Source organism: Brassica oleracea, chromosome C1, assembly GCF_000695525.1.
Source record: "Brassica oleracea var. oleracea cultivar TO1000 chromosome C1, BOL, whole genome shotgun sequence".
In the NCBI taxonomy this organism is placed as follows: domain Eukaryota; kingdom Viridiplantae; phylum Streptophyta; class Magnoliopsida; order Brassicales; family Brassicaceae; genus Brassica; species Brassica oleracea.
Window position 1 is genome coordinate 38,502,116 of NC_027748.1, and position 13,093 is coordinate 38,515,208.

The 13,093-nt window shown below is 32.5% G+C and overlaps 1 pseudogene; it reads left to right on the plus strand.

Annotated features, from left to right (window-relative positions):
* Positions 1-552: 552 nt before the first annotated feature.
* LOC106326008 lies at positions 553-4,206 on the plus strand (annotated as a pseudogene).
* The last annotated feature ends 8,887 nt before the right edge of the window (positions 4,207-13,093 follow it).

The window sequence follows — 13,093 nt, forward strand, 5'->3', positions numbered from 1 at the left end:
CTTGAGCACCTATCAACCTCAAAACGATCGATTTACACAATGGAACCGACTTTCAAAGATGACATGTAATGATTAGCACGTCCGGCAGGAATAAACTCATGAATCACATAATCTGCAAATAATATTATTCAACAAAAAATGAGGAAATCAATTAAAAACAATCTATATTATTTTCCTTCCCTAGGCCTGGCCCATAGAGAAAGCCGAAGAAGCAAGGGTTTCCAACCTTCATAAATATATATTAGTTTTGACCATCAATGTACAAAGTATCATTTAGTTTAATGGTATAAATGTTGGTGTTTATATCTCAATAACCCGGGTTCGAGCCATGGACTTGACACTTTTTTACACTTTTTAAAAATGGGTTCCACAAAATGCTGACGTGGTGCGCTGAAGATTGAGCAAAAATTTAATCATTATAATATAGATATACTAAGAAAAAAAGAAGTAAGCAGAAAAAGAAAATAAAAGCCATTAAAATATAAATATCGTTTCTGATTTTAATTTCATCAATATAAACACCCCACTCTTCACAGGAACAGTCACCACTCATAAGTGTCAAACAATGGCATCATCTATCAAAGAAATCTTCTTCAAAGAAAATTTCAAGAAAAACAAGAAACTTGTTTTACTATCAGCCGCCGTAGCATTGCTCCTAGTGGCTGCCGTCACCGGAATCACCGCCGGAGCTTCAAAAGCCAACGGAAACAGAAAACGACCTCTATCACCGTCCTCTCACGCCGTGCTAAGATCCGCTTGCAGCTCCACGCTTTACCCTGAGCTCTGCGTCTCCGCCGTTGCCACTTCCGGCGGCGTCAAACTGACGTCGCAGAAAGACGTCATTGAGGCCTCGCTTAACCTAACAACAACCGCCATGGAACACAATTACTTCACCGTGAAGAAACTGATCAAGAACAGGAAAGGACTGACTCCACGTGAGAAGACGGCGCTTCATGACTGTTTGGAGACTATTGATGAGACCCTTGATGAGCTTCATAAGACATTAGAAGATCTCCAAATGTATCCTAACAAGAAAACTCTGAGGGAACACGCCGGTGATCTCAAAACCCTAATAAGCTCTGCCATTACCAACCAGGAGCTTGTCTCGATGGATTCTCTCATGATGATGCTGACAAGAAAGTTCGTAAGTTCTTGTTGAAGGGTCAGGTATGTAAAAACATCCATTCTTTACCCATAACGGCTATCATGTGGAATTGCATAATAACTAAATATAAATACGTGAAATGTATACGATAAGATCAGTATGAAAAAATTGATTTAATTTAAAATTTTCAAATGTGGACCGATAAAAATGCATTTGTTTTGGTTCAATAAATTCAGTATGGAATCTGAAATGGCTCAACATAACATCACTATTCTGTTATTTCATCGCGGGGCTACGAATGAATGCAATGAAACAAAAATTATAGATAACAAGAAAACTAAATAAATCACACATCGCATCACATTACTTTGACAATTCTCTATATATTTTTTTTGTCACAATACAATTCTCTAAATTTTTATTTGTATTTACTTTCTGATAATGAAATGTTGTTAGCTAGTGCCTAGTGTTGGTAGAAATAGTTGCTATCAGTTGCTATTGGAGTGTATTTCATTCTAAAAAGTTGTGATAACATGATTATTTTTAATAGGCATGTGCATTTTACCGGGATCCAAAAATCCGATCCAGAACCGACCCGAAAATACCCGATCTAAAACCGAACCAAAAATTTACAAATACCTATTGGATCTAAAATTTCTCTACCTTAAGAATCATAACCGAAAAAACCGACCGAATAGACCCGGATCCGAAAAGAACTGGTCCAAATAGACCCGACCCGATAAGAACCGATTCATACCCAACTTAAAACATGAATATTCAAACTATGATTTTTTGTATTCGATTTTCTATATTTTATTTTATGATTTAGTTGAAAATACTTTTTTTGTTAACAATCTTTGTTATTTTTTTGTAGCATTTTTCGAGTAATACGATGTTTTAAATGTAAAATTTAAAGTTTAAAAATATTTTATTTTAATTATTAATTAAATTATTTTGTAAAATTTTAGATATATGACATATTTTGAGTAAATTTGATGGGGTTAGGGTATTGTATGTCTTCTTAAATCATAAATACCCAAACCTAACATAGATTCAAAGATTACATGTATTTTATAGACACCGAACTGGCCCAAACACGTAAAGAACCAACCAAAACCAAAAATTTATAAATACCTATTGGGTCAAAGGTTTAGGACCCAAAGGATCCAGACCCAAAAAAAACTGGTCCAAACCGGACGAGAACGCCCAAGCCTAGTTTTTAAATAAAGTTTTATAACGAGCTAAGTTATGTGTAGGTACACGTCGAGCATATGTGCAGCAACGCCCTAGCAATGAACAAGAACATGACTGATACCGACATAGCCAACTTCGAGCTAAAAGCTAAATTGTCCTCAAACAACCGTAAACTAAAGGAGGAGGAGACTCCGGAGGCCGTAGATATTGCCGCCTCCGGAGATTTAGACGCCGAGGGGTGGCCTACTTGGTTATCCGCAGGAGATAGGAGGTTTCTTCAAGGAGTCTTCAGTGAGAGCCGATGCTACTGTGGCTGCTAATGGTAGCGGTAAATTCAAGACTATTGCGGCTGCCGTTGTGGCTGCCCCGGATAATAGTAAAAGGAGGTATGTGATACATATAAAAGCTGGTGTTTATAGAGAGAATGTGGAAGTGTCGAAGAAGAAAAAGAATATAATGTTTATGGGAGATGGTCGGACAAGAACTATTACTACTGGAAATAGAAACGTCGTCGACGGTAGCACCACCTTTCATTCTGCCACCGTTTGTAAGCAACTTTATTTATTTCTTTTTATTTTTGAAATAAGATTTAAAGTAATTTTGCACGATGTGGCCCTTCTTTGTGGTGGAAAATCTTTACTCTTTTCAAGTACATAAAATATTCACATGTAGATTCTTAGTCGCAGTGGCCACTACAACATTTGATTCGCACATGCAGCCTAGTAACGAGATAAAATTAAATTTGAACTTGAATTGCCATAAATGAACAAAACGCTTTGTAAGGTATGAGTCATATACGAGTCTCGATCCATCATTTTCTTGGCTTTATTCTTATGCTTTTCTAGGTCACTTGTCCTGGATTGGGTTAATGGATCATTTCATTGTTGTTGACTTTTCTATCCGATCTTGTCCCTTATTTACATTTGTTACATAATGTCATTAGATTACACCTTAGTTATCCACACTTTTTTTTACTATACTTTTTCAATTATTATCATCACATTTCAAGCTCAATTTAACTTCTTTTCCGCTTTTTAAAATATTTTATAAGGAGATAAAATATAAATCCGTTAAACTAAAGTGATATTCCAGCTAAACACGTCTTATGTTATTGTTATTAGTCCTTTTAGCTAATGATTCCCTAAAATGATTGATATCTTTTTTTTGGGGTTCCAGCTGCTGTGGGCGAGAGGTTTCTAGCGCGTGACATCACTTTCCAGAACACAGCGGGTCCGTCGAAGCACCAAGCGGTGGCTCTCCGTGTCGGTTCTGACTTCTCCGCTTTTTACCAATGTGATATGTTAGCTTACCAAGACACTCTCTATGTCCACTCTAACCGTCAGTACTTCATCAAATGCCTCATTGTTGGAACCGTCGACTTCATCTTCGGAAACGCCGCCGTCGTTCTCCAAAACTGTGACATCCACGCTCTCCGACCAAACTCCGGCCAGAAAAACATGGTCACGGCCCAAGGAAGGACCGATTCTAACCAGAACACTGGGATTGTTATCCAAAAATGTAGGATCGGTGCCACGTCGGATTTGCAGCGCGTGAGAAGTCATTTTCCGACATATCTTGGTCGGCCGTGGAAAGAGTATTCACAAACAGTGATAATGCAGTCGGATATCTCGGACGTGATCCGACTCGAAGGGTGGTTCGAGTGGACCGGGACGTTTGCGTTGAACACTTTGACTTATAGAGAGTATGCGAATAAAAGAGCAGGGGCTGGAACTGCAAGGAGAGTGAAGTGGAGGGGCTTTAAGGTAATCACGGCTGCTTCTGAAGCTCAGAGATATACTGCTGGTCAGTTTATCAGCGGTGGAGGCTGGTTAAGTTCGACCGGGTTCCCTTTCTCGCTTGGTCTTTAATTGAGATGTTATTGTTGTGAAGTGTATGTAACCTACATATTGTTGGTCGAATAATTGGTTATTTTATCAATAAATTAAAATGTTTTTGCGTCGTGTGTTTTCATATCTTTTCTAGATCGTACGTAGTATTGGAGATTAGTTGAGATTGATCACCATTTGATTCTTATACAAATTATTGTTAGTTTATAAATGATTTTAGCTATCTGAATTTCCGGAACCCGTCCATTATCTGATTTTTCACTGTATTTTTTTTTTATCTAGAACATGTTGGGTAATGTTTTTAATATCTGGATTATCAGTTTATGTTTCTTTCATATTGTTTTAGTTTTGATTCACGGAACGTACATGCCTAATATATTTTAAGTTTATCTATGCTATCAAAAGAGAATTTTTTTTGAAAAATTTACTTATGTAAAGTTACTGCACCCACTCATTTAACTAATAGTATTAGGTATTATGGTCTACCTCGCCGACCAATATCTTACCTTATTTTACTCTTAACAATAATTTATTCTCCTTGTACTCATTACATGTCGCATATGTTTTAATATTCTCACTAGCTTAAGATTAATGCTATATATAAAAATAATTTTTATCTACTATTATTTATTTGTATTCATTTATATAATTAAATTAGAATAAACACATAAAAATAAACAATACATCTTGTTTACTTAAGATACTTTTTATTAAATAAATAAAAACAATCATTTTATTTATTTTATATGTTATATAACTAAATTTCAATGATATGAACATAGCTATATAGTATGATGACAAAAAAGATATATAGTATATTTTAATATAAATATTTATTATTGAGAATTCATACTCATGTGATAAACATAAAATTTCTAATGTGTGATTTTTTTGAATGCAAATTTCAAAATTAAAATATTAAAGCTTCAATACTTTTCAATACAAATTTTGAAATTATCATATTTAAGTATTTTTCTATGTTATATAGTTTAATTTTAAACTATATTAATATATAATATGAATGTCTAGTAAATGAGGTTTCATATTCATACGTATGATCATTTGTATCTTGTTATTACCAGAAAAAAAAATTAAACCATTGATCACAAAATTTTAGTGTGAGACATTTAACGTTTTTAGTATTTATAGTCATTTTAAAAATTCAAAATATAACATATAAGAAAAAATTTAATTTTGTTTATTATATGGTTAATGTAGTTGTTAAATATCTTTTAATAATATAAAATTAAGAAAAAAGAGTTAAGATACAAAAATTATTATCAAATATTTATTATTCATAATCATTAATTGTCATATATATGTTAACCATATTAGACAATTTCGTAGTTTTTATTTAAGGAAAGTGCGAAAATATTCTTTTGTACACTATTTATCAATTCAATAGTTAGTTTAATAAAAAATATAATATAAGTTAAGATGGACCAAACTATTTCTGTAAGAATATTGAATTTCATTCTTACGATGACACGTGCTATAAAACAATATTATAATATTTCTCAAGGATATGAAATCGCATGTGGTTTAATGTCGAACCTATACTTTAATAGTTAAACAATCGCATGTGGTTTCAGTGACCTATCTTCCATAGAGATTATCGTTTTTCATCCCCAAAAAAATTGAATCTCAGTTTCATGTTTTTTTATATAAATAAAACTTTGATCAAACATTCAATATCCCATGCGGAAGCTTAGAACACAAAATATTTTGTCCAACTTAAAATTATAATACTGAACACAAGATAAGTGAAGTTGGAGCCTTTGAAAGATCCCATGTTTTGCGTCCATGGAAAACACAAAGACAGTTTCAGAAAGTGAGAAGAATCTCAGGCTTCACCGTCGTCGAACAAAGGGGAGAGACGATCTCCATCTCCTCGATTCTTTAGAATAGGGCTGCCCATGATTCCATCAACTCGGGCCGCGAAAACACCCAATTCTAGAGCCCAAACACGTGATACACAAGAACAGATCAAAGCCCATCAATGAATCTATATATATAAAGAAATGTTTGTCTCTCTCCCGTGAAGTCACATCATCAATTCGTGTGTTCTGGGAGTGACACGTGTCCCATTTTATATTTAGGGCTAAAATAAATGAATGCAGTTAAGAGTAATTGAACCCAGCACCTCTAGCACTGGTAATTTCTCTTAGAACCACTAGGCTAAAGTCACTTTTTATAAATATGTGACCGCAAAAATACTTATTATCGTGTCAGCTGAAAGTCCATGCTTCTTCTGCTTGTGGCCAGGGCCGACACTGAACTGACGTCAAGATGAAGATCGTGAAATTAAAAACTTTGCTCCAAACAGTTTTGCAATGTTTCCAACCTTTATAACTTGATGCATATAATATATATCAAAATACATTTGTTATACACGCTTTTATTAGTTTTGCTTTTAAAAGAAGGTATTTACAGTTATAAATGTTTTGTGCCAGTGAAGTAATTGTTGAAAAACCTCTATACATATGTCATTTTAAAATAACACCCAACTTCTATATATAGTCAATACATATGTCCATTTTATATTCTAGACTAAATATTTTCTATTTAAAAAATATAGAAGACAAATGTTGTAGAGCAAGTATGCATTATACAAAATAATATATATTTAAAATCCATACACAACGACATAAAAGTTGTTATAGACCTCTTTCTGACACATGCACACTCCACTATGAATAAGAATTAGAAAAAAAAACAGTATTGTCATCAAACATTATCAAAAATCCACATTTGTACATCTATAATTATGAGTTGGACAATTAGTTAATTTGATACAATACCAAAGCAAGAATAATCGAAAAACAACTATACCACTGCATACTAATAAGTAAGACATAACAGATAACAAAATTCTTGAATCTTAAAACAAATTTCAACTCGAGCATTTAGTGAATATCAAATTAACTAATATCCCGCCCGTAGGGCGGGCCGACCCTAGTTTCAAATGAAACAGTGTGTTTGGATGTCTTGGACACGTGTCACACTCTCAAGACACGACTTTCTGACGTGTCATCCTATGTGACGCCCTAAAGAGAGAATAAAACATTGTTTTATAATAATATATAGATGTGTATAACTAGAAAAATATTATTTATAAAACCCTATCTTTTTCATCATTTCACACGAAAAATAGCATAGACTATTTGTGAATATATTGCCTTTTTTATGATAAAAGCTAATTAATTGCAGTAATTTAGAAGTTAAAACCATATTGAAAGCCATATGGGGTTGGATGAACACCAACATAATCAAATATAACTGCAAAAAAGATATTTGGGACAAGGATGGTGTAACTTTGGAAGGTTTGATAGTTTGATGGAAGCAATGAATACTAGAGTGTGTCAATCACCCCTTCATTCGGAGATAGAGACGCTCATTTGGGCAATTGAATGTATGAAGAATTTAAGACAGTATACTGTTACTTTTTCGACAGATTGTTTTCAGTTGATGAAAATGGTTTCTGAACCTGAAGAATGACCCGCATTTGCAAGTTATCTGGAAGATATCAAGATCTTGCATAGAAGTTTTCACTGCTCATAGCTCATCCATACCATATACCAAGGACTCTTAATTCAAGAGTGGATAGTCTAGCACGTAGTGTAAGAAAGCAACCCTCGTTTGTAGTCCATATGGATGCGAAGTTACCAGTCTGCTTTACATAATCTATATGAGTCTGTTTTGTTGCTGACAAAAAAAACCGCAAAAAAATATGTTATAAACATCTTTCTGAAACTCATTTTCTCGTCTACGGAAGAATACACAATTGGTTTGCAATTTTTAAGATCAATTTATAGGACTATTGGTCATGGAATTAAACACAAAAATTCAAAATATTCTCAATATATTCTGCATTTTCATTTGATTTTCTTACCATAACAAAAATTTTCATATTTGCTAAAAATGTCATATTTGGGTAAGATGTCTTTGAAAATGATTACTAAGTTTTAATTGGACATATTTCATATCATATCATATATGTTTATTTATAGATGATTTGAAATGTAAGTATTAATGTTTTGAATATATATTATATTCTATTAACTTTTATGGAAGGGAATTTAATGAAACAAACCCTCAATTATAGTCTCATCCATATTTAAACCCTCAACTATGTTCATAGTTAAATATTTCCTCAACTAAAATCTGTTACTAAATTTGACCCTCCATCGTTGAAAACCTTTGATCCCTCAATGGCTTCCGTCAAAATATAAGAAATGATTGTTTTCTGTGTGACAAAACAACGTTTTTCAAGATTCTCCTAAATCATAATAAGATTTTTTCAAAAACAGTTTGACACGTGTGATTGCTATCTTTGTCTTGATAATTAACCAATGGAAACAAATCGCCAACTCCAAAATTAAGGCTTTTTGAGTGAATTCATTTTAAACCCAGAAAATCAACTTACATAAAAAAAAATAGATCGCCAACACGTTACAATAATTTTTTAATATTTTGTTGTTTTGATTTCACAAACACCTATATGGACCAGGACCAGCAAAACAGAGTATCATATATACCAAAAAAAACAGAGCATCATATCGTATTGGCAAAAACAGTAACATTGTTTTACCCAAACATATCAAACATTTTAAAATGCACAACCTTAGATTTTGAATTGCGCTAACAGTCTCTGTCTATATCACCCCACCCCACTTATTTTGAAACCTCTATCTCATTTTATCGTTCAACTTTTAAAGATTTTAGGGTTTGTGATATTATTTTTTAATCAAAAACCATGTTTGTTATTGTGCTTAATGGCAACCTAACTGTGTGTAGTTTTGTGATGAAAATCTTGCTGGTTCAATACTAAATAGATACGTCCAGTTATTTTTCTTTCATTTAAATGGTGTAAAGAAGGAAACTGTTAGGATTTTAACTTTTTTAACGATGGAGGATCAAGTTTAGTAACAGATTATAGTTGAGGAGTTATTTAACTATAAACATAGTTGAGGGTTTAAATATGGATGGACTTATAGTTGAGGGTTTGTTTCATTAATTTCCCTTTATGGAATGTAGGATGTGTAGTCGAATGGTTTTGGTCTCATCTCGTTGTCAAATTTCTTATATGGGTACATTATGTATTTGATTATTTATTTATTTTTATTTTTTGGTTTTATTATTTTTAATAAAGAAAATATCAACAAACTTTGACCAAAAAAGAAAAGAAAATATCAACAATCATACCATAAGAAATTTGACTATGAGATCACGAGACCAAAATGATTTGAATACATATCCTACATTCCATAAAATTGCACCAAATCATATATAAACAAAATATAATTTAATGAGATATATAAAATCATGATTTTGATCCACGTCTTGTAAGTATTAAAAGTGGTAACTTAAAATTTTTTTGAACATCTCTTTACAAATAAATTGGAATAAAAACACAATCCGATATATGTGATTTGTATATAATTATTCTAAGAGTCTAACTGGTGACCAAATAATGAAAGAGAATAATGCATTCCTTGTTATTCCTATTTTTTTTTACCATTTACAAGAAATTTTTTTTTTCCTTTCTATTCTTTCTCATTCCTTTTATTCTAAACGAATATAGAACAAATTTGTTTCTCAATAAAATTGATAAGAAATAATTTTTCTTTTTATTCTTCTACATTTTTCCCTATTCATTCCTAGTGTTTCTATAATGGTCACCTATCCTAAGTTTATCAATTGAAAGTCAAAAAATTATTTTTTCTTATTACTAATTTAATGTTCTCTAGTTTTATGACATTTTGACTCTAGTCTAATTATAAGATACTGTCTCATTTCGTTCACTATCTTCTTTACTATTGTCGACCTTCCTGTCTTCAGTCTTCGGATTGATCAGCATTTGATTCCTATACAAATGATTGAGAGTTTAAAAATATATTTTTTTGAAAATTTTTAAAAATGATTTAAGCTATCTGAATTTGCCGAACCATTCCACCATCTAAATTTTCCACTGTTTTTTTATCGAGAACATGTTGAATAATGTTTCTTTCGGTCATGTGATTTTGTTTTAATTCACGAAATTAACATGCCTGATATTTTTCAAAAACTTTATTGAACATTTTGAAATAATTTTGACGTATAAATATTTAAACGTTCTAAAATGAAATTACAAATATATGAGAATGATAGACTAAATATTTATTATAAAAACATTTCTTGATGGCAAAGTGCATTTCTTAAGTTTTTATTTTGGGTTATTAACTTAAGGATATTGAATCCCTGCTGGTGTATTCTTTTTCCATATTTGTTTTACTAATTCTTATTGTTTAGAACTCTTTATCTAGAAGGCTTAATAGTACAATCCATAGTTAAAAAAAAAAATTGATTTTGTATCCATCACTGAAGTAATTCCAATTCCAATATGTTTCCTTGCATCATCACTATTTGCATCCATAGCTTAAAATTTGTTCTTAAAAACGACAACTTCATTCGCAATGTTCACTATGTGGATGCCAATATAAATTTAATGGGGGTTGTGTGTATGTGTTTAAAATGAAAATAGCATACCTATAAATAGATATTTTTATGGGATTTTGTTATACTAAAATCACATACTTCTCATAACATAGGTAAAATAAGGAATTTAGTAGATCAACGTTTTACATAATAACAACAAATGCACAGGTTCGTGGAAACAGTTTTGTGGATATGTATATGAAATTCTTCAACACAGCCGGACTGAAAAAAACCAAGCGGTGGCTTTTCACTCCAAGTCTAGTCACTCCGTCATGTACTGCTGCACGTTCCAGGGATTCCAGGACACTCGTTGTATACACACGCCGGCGACCAACTCTACCGCGAATGTTATATTATCGAAATTGTTGATTTCATCTTTGGCCATGCAGCAGCTATCTTTCAGAGCTGTAATATCCTGACACGAAAGCCTCTTCCAAATCAAATCAACACCATTACAGCGCATGCTGCCTCAGAACAGTATGTCATGTCTGGCTTCGTGATTTTCAACAGCACAATCATGCCATAACAAGGTCCAACACTTTTAGATGCCTTACAAACTTGTAACAACATATATTTACATTTTTTCCTAATATATATATGTAAAATATAAGATATCACAAAAAAATTTAAACTAATTCAACTTCATTAATAATTATTAAAGATAATTTTATAAAGTAAATTGTATAGTAATATTTGTTAATATTATCACCAACATTTTAACTATAATCAGTCGTAATTACTAAAATCAGTTGTTAATACAACATCTCACATTTAAAAGATAATAATTTTTTCTTATATTTTATATAATTTTTACTTATATTTTTAATAATTTTTACTTATATTTTTAATAATTTTACTTATATTTTATATAATTATGTTAAGTTTATAAACATAATTTGTATTTATTTGATAGTGATAATAATAATAATCATAAAAATATTAGTATTATTTATATAACTTTTATTAATAAATATATTATGTTTCTCGTATTATATGCACTAAACGATGGTTTGTGTGGTTTGTCCTCTGAGCCGGCTCTGTAACTTGGATGGCCTTGGAAGGCGTTTGCAACGGTTCTTGTTATGAAGATGGTTTTAGGAGACATGGTTGAGCCGAGGGGTTGGATCCCATGGAACCCTAGGACGTTGAGGTATGGAGAGTACAAAAACACTGGAACTGGGGTTTGGGTCTTAGCAACCGTGTAGACTGTACGAACCCAATATGACGGACGAAGAAGCTCAGAAGTACTCGGTTTATACCTTTATCAACCGAAATGGTTGGTTGGATCCGATTTGTATCCCTTACGATCATTCTGTCTGATCCGAGTTCTATCTTTATTTTAACATTTATGAAATGATTTGATGTAATATTGTATTCCTTAAGAAAATGTTAACTATTCCTATCAAACTGCATGTATTGTTATTCTTCTCACCAAAACAAATCTTTCCAAACTCTAATGTCATTGCGCTTAAAACTCTATCAAGAGGAAAATTCATAACGCCTCCTTTAGTCCTTTTAAAGACACAATCTATGCTTGGTGCCACATGTACTGTTGTAACTGAAAGTGGTACTAGTTAAGTGGTCTAACTCATATTATGCAACAACTCACAAGGCCAAAATCAATACATAACTTTGTGGAGGGGGGATTAGGTTTAAAAAACAGGACATGTGTCAATTTAAGAAAAATATGTTTTCATTTCATTCAATTCAATTGTGAACCTGAATCGTGTTTACAAATGATCCCATAGTAAAAATCATAAGTCTGAGGTAAAAGAAAAAGAAAAAGTTATGACCCTTCTTAGGCAGAGCTGATTAGGAAGTAGGAACAGAGAGCGGTCTCACTTATGTCTCCTCTCGTGCGTGCTCAACAAGTATTACATGCATCAGCAATCAGACAGCTCATTGCACAACATATATGGTCATCAGTTTCCATGATTTTCTCCACACTGCTCGGCGTCTGAAAAAAAGAAGGAGAGACTTTAAGAAAGCAAAGAGCAGAAGCCCACCAAAAGTCTCACAGGGAGAGTTTACCAGTAAGGGTAACGTGATACTCTTCTCGACTGCAAGAACAACTCCATCATTTGTCTTTACACCAATTTTTGTAGAACCAAGCTGCAAAAACTTCAAGAACCTCGAGAATCAATGGAAACACAATTGCAGACACCTCCTGTCCTGATTACATAACGACAAGTGAAGTATAACTCCAACTCTATGCAGATAATTGATGTTAAGAGTTTTCAAGCTCCTAAGACAAATGTTGTAGTATAGTGATTGTCGAACTAGTTCTGAGGGATATCAAAGCACTGAGAATGCAAGTACTCACTTAATCTAAGTGCAACCAATGATTTAAATGGGTTTTAAGCTATGACTAAAACTAGAAAGCAATAACAGAATGATAATTTCTTGACTAAGGGAAAAGAGAACTCATGGGCATAGGGATTAGACCTTGGGTGATCAAGTATCGAACTAA